The 15,398-nt window shown below is 41.0% G+C and overlaps 1 long non-coding RNA gene across 1 annotated transcript; it reads left to right on the forward strand.

Moving 5' to 3' along the window:
- The first annotated feature begins 750 nt into the window (after positions 1-750).
- On the forward strand, positions 751-15,386 carry LOC133237755 (uncharacterized). Its single transcript, XR_009733327.1, has 3 exons — positions 751-1,241; positions 3,346-3,486; positions 15,123-15,386. It is a non-coding gene; the product is annotated as an uncharacterized LOC133237755 (long non-coding RNA).
- The last annotated feature ends 12 nt before the right edge of the window (positions 15,387-15,398 follow it).

A 15,398-nucleotide genomic window follows, 5' to 3' on the forward strand; every position in this document is an offset into this window, starting at 1 on the left:
AGAACCAGACATGGAACAACAGACTGGTTCAAATTGGGAAAGGAGTGTGTCAAAGTTGTATATTGTCACCATGATTATTTAACTTATATGCAGAGTACATCATGTCAAATGCTGGGCTGGATGAAGCACAAGCTGGAATCAAGACTGTGGGGGGAAATAATCAATAACCTCAGATATGCAGATGACACCACCCTTATGGCAGAAAGTGAAGAACTAAAGAGCCTCTTGAAAGTTAAAGAGGAAAGTGAAAAAATTGGCTTAAAACTCAACATTCAGAAAATGAAGATCATGGCATCCGGTCCCATCACTCCATGGCAAATAGATGGGGATACAATGGAAACAGAGACTTTATTTTGGGGGGCTCCAAAATCACTGCAGATGGTGACTGCAGCCATGAAATTAAAAGACGCTTGCTCCTTGGAAGAAAAGCTATGATCAGCCTAGCAGAGACATATTAAAAAGCAGAGACACTACTTTGCCAACAAAAGTCTGTCTAGTCAAAGCTATGATATTTCCGGTTGTCATGTATGGATGTGAGAGTAGGACTATAAAGAAAGCTGAGCGCCAGAGAATTGATGCTTTTGAACTGTGGTGTTGGAGAAGACTCTTGAGAGTCCCTTGGATTGCAAGGAGATGCAATCAGTCCATCCTAAAGGAAATCAGCCCTGAATGCTCATTAGAATGACTGATGCTGAAGGTGAAACTCCTATACTTTGGCCACCTCATGCGAAGAGTTGACTCATTGGAAAAGACTCTGATGCTGGGAGGGATTGGGGGCAGGAGGAGAAGGGGATGACAGAGGATGAGATGGTTGGATGGCATCACCAACTCGGACATGAGTTTGAGTGAACTCCGGGAGTTGGTGATGGACAGGGAGGCCTGGCGTGCTGTTATTCATGGGGTTGCAGAGGCAGACACCACTGAGTGACTGAACTGAACTGAGCGACTTAACTGACTGACTGCTTCACATAACCCAACTCCACTCCCGCCCCCCACCACTCTGTTACTAGGCAGCAGTTGCCATGGGACCATTCGTGATTCTGCCCAGCCATTGGTCGGCACTGCAGGGGCTCCTCCCCCAAGCTAGCAACTGTCACTGAACGACCATTAATAGACCTGCTCAGCCATTGGTCAGTGATGCAGTTGGTCCCTCCCCAAAGTGAGCACCAGCCTGAGAGCGACAATTAGTGGGACTTTTCAGCCAAAGTTGGTAGAGTGGTGGTCGTCTAGAGGAGAGTGAGGTAAGAGGCTTCTCCCCTCCAGCTCACTTGGCTTCGGACCAGCAGGAACAGGCTGAGGGCTGTGTCCTGCTGCTCCAGAGCCCTCGCCAAGGCCACCCACTGGCTTGGCCCAGGCCTCGAGGTGGTGGTGAACTTCTCCCTGAGCCCTGCCTCTGCAACATAATGGCGGCGGCCGACTGCATGGGACAGTGGTCTGAGGGACCTGGTTCCTGCCATTTGGGTGGCCCGAGGAGCCTGAGGGCTGGCTGATCCTGGGCACCTGGCTCCCACAGTGATGTAGCTGGGCAGGGTCTGGGGACCCGACCCTGAGGGAGCTGCCACCTGAGACCTGCTTCCTCTCAGCCAGGGCTGGACCTCAGGGTTAAAGTGGTCCCTGAGGACCTTGCCCTTACTTGTCAGAACAGAGAATAACATTCATTTGGTAGAGATTTATGGGAACTTTGTTACCTGACGGTGACCTTACTTCAAGAACCAAGGCTCTAACACCAAGACGTTTGCAACAACTCACCGTGCCCCTCCCTCATCTTTCTTAGAAAAGGGCTTTTCTGAGAACTTTCGGAGAGTTTGGAGTTTTTAAAGGATGAGCCACCCATCTCCTTGCATTATTGTTGCTCAGTTGCTAAGTCGTGTCCGAGTCTTTGTGACCCCATGGACTGCAGCACACCAGGTTTCTCTGTCCCCCACTGTCTTCCAGAGTTTGCTCAAATTCATGTCCATTGAGTCAGTGATGCTGTCTAACCATCTCATCCTCTGTCACACCCTTCTTCGCTTGCCCTCAGTCTTTCCCAGGATCAGGGTTCTTTTCCAGTGAGTCAGCTCTTTGCATCAGGTGGCCAAAGTATTGGAGCATCAGCTTCAGCATTAGTCCTTCCGATGAATATTCAGGATTGATTTTCTTTAGTATTGACTGGTTGGATCTCCTTGCAGTCCAAGGACTCTCAAGAGTCTTCTCCAGCACCACAGTTCGAAAGCATCAATTCTTGGGTGCTCAGCCTTCTTTATGGTCCTACCCTCACATCCATATGTGACTACTGGAAAAACCATAGCTTTGACTATACAGACCTGTGTCTACAAAGTGATGTCTGTGGTTTTAAATACGGTGTCTTGGTTTGTCATAGTTTTCCTTCCAAGGAGCATGTGTTTTTTAATTTCATGGCTGCAATCACTGTCTGCAGTGACTTTGGAGCCCAAGAAAACAAAATCTGTCACTGCTTCCATTTTTTCCCCTTCTATTTGCTAAAACCTTTCTCTGATCCAAACGCCAACATTTTGACATTTGACCCCACTGTGCGTTGGGCACACAGACTTGCATTTCAGTAGCAAAATAGTCAAGTGTTAGGCAATACCATGGAGAAGGAAATGGCTTCCACTCCAGTATTCTTGCCTGGAGAATCCCAGGGACAGAGGAGCCTAGTGGGCTGCTGTCTGTGGGATCGCACAGAGTCGGACACAACTGAAGCGACTTAGCAGCAGCAGCAGCAGGCAATACCAGTGATTACTATAATAGTTCAGAGACTGGGAAAAAAAGAAAAAGAAAATTACAGAAAATTTTAAGGTGAAAGGAAAGGAAAAAGCAAACATTTGTCCGTGTCTGCTAGTGGTCCTTAATGGATTTTCCTGTGTGACAATCTTTGAAAGTCTGTTCTTTTCACCATTTCCTCAAGAGTCTGCAAGAATTAATACCAGTATAGATCCTCTAGGCCTATCCCAGTTTCAAAGAACTATTTTGTTCACTTTGTACTCTTCCAGATGACTGAACTTTGCATACATGAGGATGATGTTATTTTAATCTAATTTCATGTATTTATTCTTATTGTTTTTTATATTGATTTTAAAAATATTTTTTCTGTAAGGCGAGGTAATATATGCAAAAGTTTTCCAGTGTTAAAGTGTGCTCTTCTGCCTCACATTAGTTAAGGTGATGCTAACTACAGTAGACACACATCAGAGGCTGAAGACTCACATTACAGTACAATGATGGTTCTCCTGGTCTACTGGCTCTTCTCCATGCAGTGATTCCAGACTTCAGTTTCCTGCAGTGTTGAATCTTTGCCATGTTATACATATGATTCTCAAATTTCTCTGGGGGACTTTTTCATTCCAGCCTGCTGGAAGAGGGAAAGAGGATGGAACACCATGTTTGGAGAATTTGATGGACCAAAACTGGAAGAAGTGTTACATCACTTCTTAACTCCATGCGCTTGGCTAGAGCTCAGATGGAGGACTAACAAGACGGTTGTGAAAGGTAATCTTTCCGTATGCTCAGGGATATGGGGAGATAGTCTGCCATGTAACTCCTTCTTATTTATTTATTTTCATTGAGCTTCCCTTGTGGGTCAGCTAGTAAAGAATCTGCCTGCAGTGCGGGAGACCTGGGTTTGATCCCTGGGTTGGGAAGATCTCCTGGAGAATTCCATGTCCTATATAGACCATGGGGTCGAAAAGAGTCGGACATGACAAAATGACTTTCACTTTCACTTCACTTTTTTCATAAGATGTGTAGAAATAGAAAATGTTAAAACTCATAGGAAATATCCCTTTGACTTAACTTGATATGTTTGATATATTGAATCTGAAGTTGGATAAAAGGACTTGGTTGTGCCCTTTTAAAGTCTTCTTCATTAATTGATCATAAAATAAAGAAGGCTATATGAATAGCACAATTGTATGAATTGAAAAAGTTTGCAAGCCTTCACCTGAAAAATATTCTGGCATCTGGCCAACCGGGGCACTAATCAGCCATTCACCTCTCCTTCTTAAGCTGCCTTTTCTGACTTCTCTGAGCCAATAAATATCCAGATGTCTGAATCTTCCAGTCTTGATTAAATTTTATGGATTTTACCCCTGACCTGCCCACAGGGAATAGCCTGGGCCTTTAGGCCTTAGCTGTTTTCCTTGGACTCCCATTTCCTGACAGCCTGAATTTCTCTGCCTAATTGCTTCAGCCATGGCTGTGCTGGTATAGAATTTCCTTCCAACTTTTTCAAAGCAAGGATCAGCTCCCTTCTAAGTAGCTAGATTCTGGGTAGTGCTATATCCTGCTTAGTATCACTTTGTTGCTATCTTCATCTCATTGTAACTCTGGCGTACTAATAGTTGGGATTTATATGTGAAATCCCCACAAAAGAGCTTACTATTTTATCCTGTATATGTTTGGAAGAGTGCTGAGTCATCCAGATATTTCAAATAGAAATTTAAATCTGAATCCTGTAAGAAAGTTCTCCTGGGGATATCTGCTCCAGTGTCTCTGCCACGTGTTTGGGAATTTGCTCATCATTTTTGGTAACTGTTCAAAGTTGTAGAGGGAATGGAATCAAATTTCAACTCAGGCCTAGGAAAGTCAATGTGACTGAACACAGACTTTGTTCCTTGGATAACCTGGGGTCTAAAGTGTGTGCAGCAGGGTTATCAATTCATAATACAAATATCGGTAATGTATCTTTTAATCACACTTTTACATAAACTGATTGATAATGAATAGTGCAGTCATTTCCTTGCCTTTGCCTTATTATAAAGGTCAGATATTGGCAAATTACCATCTGTTGGTCAAATCTGGCCCACTGCCTATTTTGGTAAATAAAGTTTTATTGGAACACAGCAGTACTCATCTTTTCACTTATTGTCTCTAGCTACTTTCATGCCACAACAGCATAGTTGAGTAGTTGTGACAGAGACTGTAGTGCTTCCCAGGTGGCTCAGTGGTAAAAGAGTCCGCCTGTGAATGCAGGAGACACAGGAGACCTAGGTTCAATTCCTGGGTCAGGAAGATCCCCGGGAGGAGGAAATGGCAACCCACTCCAGTATTCTTGCCTGAAAAATTCAATGGACAGAGGAGCCTGGTGGGCTATAGTCCAAGGGGTTGCAAAAGAGTCAGACTCAACTGAGTGACTGAGCACACACTACGGAGACTGTATGGCCGTCACAGACTGAAATATTTATTATCTGGTCCTTTACACAGAACGTGTGCCTATTTCTTATATGATTTATATGATTCCTAACATCCCTTACATGATTTATAAGACTTATATGATTCCTAACACGGAATATGGCCAGTGAATGTGAATTTTTGATCCCACCTTCCTTTGCTTAGACTGTTGCTTCTACCTGGAGAGCTTTGACTCTCCATTTATTCACTTATCCAACAGGCACTGTTCTTGGTGCTGGGTCAGTGAAGATCACACACAGAATATGCTCTGTTGGGGCTTCTGTTCTTCTGGGGTAGGAGACGAGGTTCCAGGTAAGCGAGTAGATGCGTAACATCACGTCTCCTCACGATTAGCCTCACAAAGGCAAATAAAGCAGTGCACAGGGTGTCTGCCTGTTTAATTCCTCCTCGTTTTCCAAAGTTTTGCGCAAGCCCCACTTCCTTCACGAGATGTTCCTTGGTCTCCCCATTTCGTCTTTCCCTCCCTGTTAGCTCACAGATCCTTCTAGTTTGTGCTTTTTTGTGTTATTCCACTTTGAACTGGAGTTCTTTGTGGATGTTTTTCTTCGTAACCAGAGATTGTGAGCCTTAATAACAAGAGTCATATGACAACTTTTTTTGTTCCCAACAGTAACTAACACAGTAACTGAAAACAGGAAACTGGTGAATAGCCCCAGTTAAGCCCGGTTCTAACAATGGAGGTCTTTAGTAAAGTACAATTTAATGCACCCGCCTCACAGTCTGTAGTATTCCTGAGTTTGTGATCATCACTGTGGTCCACCAGTTGCTTACAAGAGAGGAGGAGAAAATTTCCCACTTTTTAAGGAGCTGGGATCCTTTCAGAAATTAACTACACCCACAGATATATCCTAGCCATAAGTTTTATCTTCTCTTTTGATATAGAAATCAGATAAAATTTTAATTGATTATACCCTAAATTTCCCCCAGTCAAGGGGGAAAAGTCCAAGCAATCAAGCAAATAAAAGAGAGAAAGGGATGAAGTTGCATATACCAAAGCAGTTACCAAATAGGTGATATAAATGAGAAATTCTTGGCATTTTGTTGCTGTATTAAATCATTAAATCACACACACACACATACACCCTCTGAGTTCATGGGCTGGTCTGTCAAGAAAAAAAACAGGTTACTTTGTTGGAAAGAAGCTAGCGTTGGAGGTTGCATTAATCAGTGCTTAGGGATCAGCCAATTTCTCCCCTGATTGGGATGAATGGGGTTATTCATGAGAGGGCATCTGTGAAGGAAGTGGGGGGAGTTGTGGCTCGCTGGGCTGGCTAGTGCCTGAGAGTGGAAGGAAAATCTGTCATCAGAACAAATGAACATCAGCGAGGTGAGGGCAAAGGCCAAAGGTGCTGGTGGAAGCTGAGTGAGAAGGCAATGAAGAGCTGCAGCCTGTTAGAAATTCGCACGTTTCTCCAGGCAAAGCCAGAGACACAGAGCTGGGCTACAGATTATGAGCCTATCGTATTTCACTCATCACAGAGGCCTTCGCGGAAAAGACCCGAGTCTGTAACCCTTGGCCTGGAAGAGACTAATTTTATTATTGCCTCATTCTCTTCAGCATCATCACCAATGTCCCCCAGTGTTTCTCAGCACTGACTGGGAGGAAAGAGCCGGTATGGAGGTCTTGTAATGCCTAATAAAATCGTACAGCTCCTAGGTACTTGTAGCTTCTATCTCAGGACACCCAAGTGCTACTGAACTAGAAAGTCTGGAAATTTCTGTCGATGATGAGAGTGAATTGGAGACAAGGCAGCAGTCTTGCCTGCTGTGGGGCCTTGGATAAGATCCTCTCCTCAGCCCAGTGTTAACCTTCCCTTTGAACTTGACCCATGCTCATTCCCACTCTGTTACAACTACATATCCTTGAAAAAAGCAATCAAGGACTCTGGCCTGTTGGAATTCAGACTGTGTTTTTGAGAACAAACTGTTTTATGGGACAACCTGCAGGCACCTGGGCTAGGAGTGCCCCCTGGGACAGACAGTGCAGTGGTTGGTTAGGCAGTGGCCTTGACTGCCCTGTAGGTTTCTCTCACTGTGTATTTAAAGTCTTTCCCATGAAGGTTGTACCTCTTGATGCTCATGTCTTTGCATATTTATAAAATGAGACTGATTCCATTCCTAAGATTCTATGCTCGTGTTTCTAGTACAGTCTAAATTCCCCAACACTATCACTGTGAACTTGAGCTGTCTATAATGACAGTCACAGCATTTGTCCTGTAGTAAATATAAGTGCATTTGTCCGATGATATAGATACTACTGTTATAAAAATGGGCCTCCCAGGTGGCGCTAGTGGTAAAGAACCTGCTTGCCAGTGTGGGAAACACAAGAGACACAGGTTCAGTCTCTGGGTGGGGAAGATCCCCTGGAGTAGGAAATGGCAACCCACTCCAGCCTTCTTGCCTGGAGAATCCCCTGGACAGAGGAGTCTTGACGGGCTATAGTCCATGGGGGTCACAAAGAGTTGGACACGACTGAAGCAACTTAGCGTAGCACACATTATAATAATAGCTATCATTAATCAATAACTTACTATGTGCCTGATACCCTGCTAAACACTTAAAAATTATTTGATATACTTATATATTGCAAAATGATTGCCGCCATAGAGTTAGCTAACACATCCATCATCTTACATAATTACAATTTTTTTTTTTTGTGGTGAGAACAACAAAGATCTACTCTTTTAGCAACTTTTAGGTGTATAATACAATATTATTACCTATAGCCAGCAGTACATTGTACATGAGACTCCTAGAATTTATTTGTCTTATTACTTTGACCAACATTTCACATCTGTCTCATTCTCCCACCTCTCAGCTCCTGGCTAGTACCATTCTACTGTGTCTCTGTGAATTTAGCTTTTTTAGATTCCACGTATAGATAATGATATGTAATGATATTTGTCTTTCTCTGTTTGACATTTTATTTATTATTAACTTACTAATTATTAACTTAGCATAATACCCTGAAGCTCCGTCCATGTTCTTGTAAACGGCAGAATTTCCTTGTTTCTCATATATAAATATAAATATATATAATATGAATATGTATATCTTCTTTGTCCATTTATCTGTTTAGGGACACAGACACTTGGGTTGTTTCTATGTATTGATTACTGTTAATTTTGAACAGTGCTGCAATAAATATGGGAGTACAGATAAAAACATACAAAGTAACATTTGCAATAACACTATGAGGTAAGTACTAATATTCTTCCCTTTTTATAGATGGGGAACGTGAGGCTTAGGTTAAATATCTTTCCCAAAGACTCACAGTCAGAATCTGCAAAGCTAATTCCAGAACCCAGGCTCTTAGCTTCTGTGTTATGATTGCTCCAGTTCACACAGCCTAACGAGGGAGGGTAACTGAGGTTCAGGCGCCGGCAGCTGGGCTCAGAGGCACCACTCTTCTTCAGTGCTCTATGCTTTTATTTGTGTCTGTGTTTACATATGTTTTCACCAGATTTGCTGCACTGAGTGGTAGCTCTTTTTCTTCTTGGGGACAAGTGGAAGTCAGGAGAAATCACGGCCTGAGGCTTAGTAACTGTGCATTTTACAGTGTAGGTTAGCTCTGTGCATTTATGGAAGAATGAGACATGGCACTGAGATGTAGAAATAGTCATAGGCACTTTTAAAACTGTGCACTTGTAAACTGTGGCAGGAAGGTTGCAGTTATATCTGTTTCAAACACCATGAAGTTGCACTGACCTTTTTTGATCCTATGTAACAGTGGACTCCGGAGAGGGTGATGGCAACCCACTCCAGTACTCCTGCCCGGAGGATCCCGTGGATGGAGGAGCCTGGTAGGCTGCAGTCCGTGGGGTCGCTGGGGGTCGGACACGACTGAGCGGCTTCACTTTCATGCATTGGAGAAGGAAATGGCAGCCCACTCCAGTGTTCTTGCCTGGAGAATCCCAGGGACGGGGGAGCCTGGTGGGCTGCCATCTATGGGGTCGCACAGAGTCGGACACGACTGAAGCGACTTAGCAGCTTAGCAGCAACAGTGGACTCAACTGTAGGTAGAAAAAGGAAATTGCAGTCAGTGGAGAAAGAGCATTGTCAATTCTGTTTTACCTGAAGTGATTAACTCATTACCGTTGGATATAATTTATGAGTAACTGCAGGTTACCTTCTATGACTTGCCCGTTATCTGAAATGTTTCATATTTCAGGCTGCTTTGGCCAGATCTGTGCTAAAAGAAATAAACAGTAAGAGAAAGAGTGAATTTCTATCTTATTTGAAATATCTTCTTCCTTGTGATTAACCAGCAGAGAGGTTTTCTGTTTAGCTAACAAAGAAAAAGGAGTTTATAATATAGTATTTGGAATTTGAGATCCCAGTAACCTGCTTCGTAATTTTCCTTTAATATAAGCAACATAATCCATTCTCTGATTTACTAGTTTCCACTTTCAAAGAGGCTCAGTTCAGTTCAGTTCAGTCGTTCAGTCGTGTCCGACTCTGCGACCCCGTGGACTGTAGCACGCTAGGCCTCCCTGTCCATCACCAACTCCTGGAGTTTACTCAAACTCATGTCCATTGAGTCGGTGATGCCATCCAACCATCTCATCCTCTGTCATCCCCTTCTCCTCCCGCCTTCAAAGAGGTGGCACATGCTATTTCCACAGCATTTGCCAGAGGTTTGTTTAACCCATGTCTTGATTTGCATCTAGAATTGCACAATGTAAATTACCAAGTAGACCCTGAGTAACATGGTGGAATGAGATTCTTTAGATTCTGAACGCAGTCTCTTAACCCTCAGCTTCCTGTTTCTATCTGTTCCATCTATATGCCTGTAGGAAGGCTGCTGAAACCGTTGGGATAGTGGTGCAGGTGATGGTGATTAGTTCAACAAATGTTTTTGGCTGCCTTCCAGAGACATGGTCAGTAGAACTTCCTGGCTGCCTTGGAGTTTGGTGGGGCCTCCGTGACCAGTTCTGGTAAATGTGTTATGTTTGGAAGTGTGTGTCATTACTGTCAGGGCATTCCATTGGCAGAACATACCCTCCAGAGCTCTTTTTCCATCTGCTGTGGACCAGCAATGAGCCTTCTACATCTGTCCTGTTAGCCTTGTTCCTAGAATGGGGACTTCATGGAAAAATGCTGACACAAAGGATATATAACATGAGCAAGAAATTGATTTTTTTTTTTAAGTATGGGGGTTTGTTAGCAGAACAGAAGCCAGCCTATCATGAGGCCAGAGTTATCTGTTAGAATATTGTATGGAACTAGCTAAGCCCAAGAATCCTCATCAGGATAGTCCCGAAGAACAAGGTGCTGGGATGGGCAGGCTCTCCTTTTGTATTAAAATAAAGCATATTATTATAAAGCTGTGTTAATTAAACCAGTACAGTATTGTTAAGGTGATAAATAAAATGGCCAATGAAAGAAAAGTGAGAGTTCAGAGCAGTCTCAAACTTATTGGGGAATTGTATATTTGATATAGTAATGTTGCAGATTGTTAAGGAAAAATAGAAAAGTCAAGAAATGGTGCTGGGAAAGTTGGTGTTCCAAATGGAAAAAAATGAATTTAGCACTCTATCTTGTACACAAAAATCAATTCACATGTAGGTTAAATAGCTAGATGTGAAAGATAAAATTTTTAAACTTATGAGGCTTTGAGTAGAGAAGGAATTTTTAAAAGAGAAATAAAAGATTGATAAATTAGATGCACTATACTGGATGCTTGGGGCTAGTGCACTGGGACGACCCAGAGGGATGGTATGGGGAGGGAGGAGGGAGGAGGGTTCAGGATGGGGAACACATGTATACCGGTGGTGGATTCATTTTGATATTTGGCAAAACTAATACAATTATGTAAAGTTTAAAAATAAAATAAAATTAAAAAAAATTAAGAAACATGTATAATATCATGTATGAAACGAGTTGCCAGTCCAGGGTCAATGCACGATACTGGATGCTTAGGGCTAGTGCACTGGGACGACCCAGAGGGATGGTATGGGGAGGGAGGAGGGAGGAGGGTTCAGGATGGGGAACACATTATACCTGTGGCGGATCCATTTTGATATTTGGCAAAACTAATACAATTTGTAAAGTTTAAAAATAAAATAAAATTTAAAAAAAAGAAATCAAAAGCCTTTATAAAAATTTATGAAAAAAGAGAAGCCACCACAGCAAATGAATATAATTTGCAAAGGGTTACATATCAGAAAGAAAAAGATAACTGTGTAATAATTCAGTTCATAGGAAACACCTTTAAGCCATTTCACAGAAGAGGGAATACAAATGCCAAATAGATACAAGAAAAGACATTTACTTCATTAATTATCAGAAGAATGCAAATTAAGTACACATAAGCACTCAAAAATTTAGAAGTTATACCAAGTTGTTATATCACTTGTTATACCAAGTGTAGATGAGGGTGTGGATATATATGAATCCTCATGTACTCCTTATAGAAGTGTAGGTAGTTAATAACACTTCGGAAAACAAGTTTTCGTTCTCTGTAAAGCCAAACATTTCATTTCTCTACAAATGAGCAATTTCAGTCATAATTTGTCATGAAGAAATACTCTAAATATGTATACTAAGACATATTCAATGGTATAGCCATTAGGGAAAGCAGTTTGGAAGTGCCCCCTAGAATTACAAATGGAATTACTGTATGATCCAGCAATTCCACTTGTGGGTATATATGCCAAAGCTATGAAATCAAAGAGATATCCGCATTCCCCTGTTCATTGCAGCAGTATACAGAATCATCCTGTGTCCATTGACGAATGGATTAAGAAATAGGTCTCTCTCTAAGTATGTATGTATGTGTGTGTGTATGTGTCTGCTGTTAGTCATATTCAACTCCTTTTGACCCCATGGACTGTAGGCTGCCAGGCTCCTCTGTCCATGGAACTTTCCAGGCAAGAATACTGGAGTATTTGATCTATATAAATACATGTATAATATTCAGCCAGTTATTTATGACAATATGGATGAAACCGGAGGACATTATACTAAGTGAAATAAGCCAGGAACAAATAATGCATGATCTCACTTTTACATGGAATCTAAAAAAATTGAACTTGCAGAAGCAGAGAGTAGAATTGTGATTTTCAGGGGCTAGAGGATAGGAGAAATGGGGAGATGTTGGTAAAAGAGTACAAGCTTTCAATTTTGCAGGATGGGAAATTTTGGAGAGCTAATAGCATAGTGATTATACTTATAAAATACTATATTTTATAGTTGAAATTTACTGAGAGTACATCTTAAGTATTCTCATAACCTACACACATAAAGTGGTAACTAGGTGAGGTGGTGGATATATTAATTATCTTTATTGTGGTTATTTTACAATGCATGTATACATCAAAGCATTGTAATATATACCATAAATACATACAATATTTTTTTGTCAATTATACTTCAATAAACATTGGGGAGGTGGAAAGATACATGCAATACTGTTCATGGCAACACTGAAAGAGCAAAAATACTAAAATCAAATCAAACAAATCAATATGCCCATTGACAGGAACATAATTAATTGTGGAATGGCTTTAAATGGAATATTATACATCAGTGAAAACGAAATGTATCACCTGTGTGTCATATTTGTTTGATTTATGTATAATTATGAATGATGAATATTTGAATAAGGAAAATAAGTTATAGAATAATACATACAGAATGAAACCATTTTTGAATGCTTAAAAACAAGAGCAACTATGTAGAGAAAAAAGCTGGGGAATGAATGAGCAACGGTAACACACTTGCAGCTACAGCGATTTTGATAATACTCCAAGTATTTAGTAGGCGATAGATCCATACGTGTTTGTTTTATTAGAGTATTTTCTCCTTTATTTATATGTCACATATATGTAACAGATCTTATTAAATAATTTTTCCTAAAGATCGTATATATGTCCAGTGAAGTATTTAAAGAACTGTCCAGTGAAGGTGGAACAAAAGATACATCTCCATTGGAAACCTCTTTCCAGCAACATGTTAAACACCTTTGAACAGTGTTCCCAAATACAGTTGCTTTTCCCAACATTTTTTCATTTCTGATTCTGACATTCATGAATGCCTCTGAAATCCTCGGATAACAGAAGAAGGGCCCTTCCCTGGCAACATATTCTTTTCCTCCTTTTCTTTCTCTTTCTTTTCTTCCTTTCTCTTTTTCTTTTCATTTAAAAAGTTCAACTAAATCACAGATACTTTGTTGCTTTAATAGTTGTTATTAGCATCATTTCTAAGACATTTGCTTCTAAAGTACTTCTTTTTTGGTCAACACGAAGTACCTTTCTCAGATGATAGCTTGTCTTCTCAATATTTGCATTTAAGTTTTCAGATAATTCTTTCCTGCCTCTGTGTCAGTGTCTGCAGTTTCCCTGGAACCCCACTAACTGCGATAGCCCACGTTCATATAGCACATACTATGCTCTAGCTTATACTCTTAGTGTTATCTCATTCAGTCCTCACAAATCTTGCTAGTATTATCCCCATATTGCAGATGAGAAAGTTAAGGCCTGAAGAAGTTAAAAATCACCAGTGGCAAAGCTGGGATTCAAACCAAGTGGTCAAGATACATTTTCCATGTTTCTAACTAACTAACACATCATTACACCCACCCTGTGCTTTTAAAGCAACCAGTTTTCTGTAAGAAGCAATACAATTGTCTATTGCTTTCAAAAAAATTTTCCACTGGGCATCTTCCAACACGCCTGTATTGAATTTATCTCTGGATGAGATGCAAGCCTTTACCAAGAGTGTTGCCTGGTTTTCAAGTATTGGATTGTTCTATCTGATCCTGAAATATGCAAACCTAGCTAGTATAGCCTGCTAGACTAGTTTGGATACAAATAAAGTTCTGTCTTTTTAAAAAAAAAATCATCAAACTCAATTATCATTGTATCCGTAATACACTTACCTGATTCAAAATTCTGAAATTACAAAAAAGACTATGCAGTCTGAAATAGTTCCCACATGCACCTTTCACCCAGGCTCCCAGATTCTCTGTGCAAAAATTTATTCTACCGTGCAATAAACTTTTCCAGTTTCTTGAACACAGCAGAGAAAACTTACAAAATTTATTCATTTTTAATTGGATGATAAGGGCTTTACATTACTTTGTTGATTTCTGCCATACATCAACATGAATCAGCCATAGATATACCTATGTCCCCTCTGTCTTGAACCTCCCTCCCACCTCCCACCCCATCCCACCCCTCTAGGTTGTCACAGACAACCTGTTTGAGCTTCCTGCATCATACAGCAAATTCCCATGGCTATCTGTTTTCCATATGGTAATGTGTATGTTTCAATGATCCTCTCTCAGTTCATCCCACCCTCCTCTTCTCCCACTGGGTTCACAAAGTCTGTTCTCTAGATCTGCATCTCCACTGCTGCCTTACAAATAGGTTCACCAGCACCATTTTTCTAGATTCCATACATATTTATTAATATATGATATTTGTTTTTCTCTAACTTACTTCACTCTGTATCATAGGCTGTATGTTCATCTACCTCGTTAGAACTGAGCCAAATGTGTTTCTTTTTAGGCTGAGTAACATTTCATTCTATACACATACCATAACTTCTTTATCCATTCATCTCTCGATGGACATCTAGGTTGCTTCCATGTCCTAGCTAATGTAGTGCTGCAATGAACATTAAAAAGACAACATGTGTCTTTTTAAATTATGGTTTCCTTAGGGTATATGCCCAGTAACGGAATTGTGTCATATGGTAGTTTTATTCCTAATTTTTTAAGGGCTCTCCAGCCTGTTCTCCATAGTGGCTGTATCAATCTATATTCCCACCAACAAGGCAAGAGAGTTCTGTTTTCCCCACACCCTCTCCAGCATTTATTGTTTGTAAACTTTTTGGTGATGGTCATTCTGACCCGTGTGAAGTGGTATTGCATTGTAATTGTGATATTGCATTGTAGTTTTGATTTGCATTTCTCTAATACTTATATGCAGAGTACATCATGAGAAATGCTGGGCTGGAAGAAGCACAAGCTGGAATCAAGATTGCCGGGAGAAATATCAATAACGTCAGACATACAGATGACACCACTCTTATAGAAAGTGAAGAGGAACTAAAAAGCCTCTTGATGAAAGTGAAAGAGGAGAGTGAAAAAGTTGGCTTAAACCTCAACATTCAGAAAACTAAGATCATGGCATCCGGTCCCATCACTTCATGGGAAATAGATGGGGAAACAGTGGAAGCTGTGTCAGACTTTATTTTTCTGGGCT

The sequence above is a fragment of the Bos javanicus genome, chromosome 24 (genome assembly GCF_032452875.1).
Source record: "Bos javanicus breed banteng chromosome 24, ARS-OSU_banteng_1.0, whole genome shotgun sequence".
Taxonomy (NCBI): Eukaryota; Metazoa; Chordata; class Mammalia; order Artiodactyla; family Bovidae; genus Bos; species Bos javanicus.